A 2,098-nucleotide genomic window follows, 5' to 3' on the forward strand; every position below is an offset into this window, starting at 1 on the left:
TATATATATAGATATAGATATAGATATATATAAACATATATGGCACTCTATGTGCTTTCCAATATATTTGTAGACTTATAAGAAATCAATATACGAAGAGCGCCAGGTGTTCGCTTTTAGTTTTTGTCTTATCTTTTTATTACAATTCCTATTTCAGTTTCTTTTTTTTTTTTCCTTTCTTACACATTTTATTTAATGCGTAAAAAAACATTTGAGCTAGTCCAAATCTTTATTAAATTAACTGCATAATATATGGATCGAAAAATCTGGAAAACTGTCTATGAATATCAGCGTCTTGGTACAATGTCTCCGATCTGAGTTGACATCAAATAAGTAAGCAAATGGGAAATTTATCAAATATCAGTCATCCGCTATGCTCACATACATTCAGCCATTGAAAAATCTATACTAGATTAGCTTATATACCAACAGCTTAGAAGAGGTAAAAGCGGAAACGTAAGTATCAAGAACGATAATCCCTGGTGTGTGTGTGTGTGTGTGTGTGTGTGTGTGTGTGTGTGTGTGTGTGTGTGTGTGTGTGTGTGTGTGTGTGTGTGTGTGTGTGTATTGTAGAAAAGTAATCGAAAGTCCTTGGTATAGTATTTTATATCTGAAAACAATGAATAGAAATGGCTTTTCTGATAATTTTTCCACTTTAATAATTAGCTGTTTATAAGTTCTTCGGTGTCATCTAATTATTAAATGGAAAAATTATCAGAAAAGCCATTTCTTTTCAATTTTTCATATACATATATATATAAAGGTATGATCCAAGGATCAAGGTGTAGGAGGTAAGTAAGCTTCAAGCAATCTATAGAAAATATAAAAAATAACTTTCAAGAACGATATTATTGGTGCAGAAGGTGTGAATTTTTCCTGTATCGAAATACGATAATCTGAAAAAAATTATTTTATAATTTACCGTTGGCAACCAGGGCTGCCGGGTGTACGAATAAATATCCAAAAATTAAGGAAAGGTGTAGATAAAATCCGGGCTACATATTTCATAGCGAGTAGAATCTCGAAAGAGTATTTATCCAAGCGAGGTGTATACCGCAGACTACTCTTCGGGTCAAGGGTGTCTTGATTATATGAAGTTTACATTGCCGTTAAGAGACCCATTTTAACACACATGTTCTACTTCTAGAGATGAAGGTGCCCTTCGGAGGGAGACAAGTCACTGAAAGGTTGCGAATGGCGACGAAAGAAACAACATTGATTGTTTGACCAACAAGTTAAACATACGATTGATTAGTTAGTTGGATAGATTTAACCAGTTGACTTATAATAAAGTAATGGAATTGTACTGGTGCGTGTGTTATTGATATTGGCGTGATGACTCTCCCAAGAAACAATTAAATTTGCTTCAACACACGATTTCACATAAAGAATTTTGCAAACCAAATACAAAACCGGCTAGTTTGTACTGGTATAGAATCGTATCAGTTGTAATAACGAAGTCAAACCAAATCGTACTATTTTGAAATCGTTTAATATGCACGTTTCAAGTTTGTGCAATATATTACGCAAAACTGTTAGATACATATTAAAATATTTCAAAATATCACTGTTTGGTTTGACTTCATTATTATAACTATATTTTAAGTAGTTTTAAATCCTTTCACGTCTGCAATATACCATTCTCACTGGTAAGAGTAAAGTTTCTATACAAGATAGAGAAATTCGAAAGGTTGCTTTTGTCCAATGGTAGAAAGCCTGTCATATCCACAGCAGGTGTGGGTTCGAGTCGCATCGGCGGACGTCGAATTTTCCTATCCAGAAAGGGTTTACAAACCCAGTATTTACATGTTATTATTTACTGATTTATGCGTACTTCAAGATCCAGTTCTAAAACAATAAATTATTTCACGTTCTCTCGAAGGTTTACAAATTCTTATGATGTCAGCAATATATATACCTCTGTGTGTGTATATATATATAATTATATATGTACACAAATACTCACACACACACACACATAAATATATATGCGTATAGATATGTGCATATATGTGCATACATATATTTATTAATAATTATATATGTACACAAATACTCACACACACACACACATAAATATATATGCGTATAGATATGT

The sequence above is a fragment of the Octopus bimaculoides genome, chromosome 18 (assembly GCF_001194135.2).
Source record: "Octopus bimaculoides isolate UCB-OBI-ISO-001 chromosome 18, ASM119413v2, whole genome shotgun sequence".
Classification (NCBI taxonomy): Eukaryota; Metazoa; Mollusca; class Cephalopoda; order Octopoda; family Octopodidae; genus Octopus; species Octopus bimaculoides.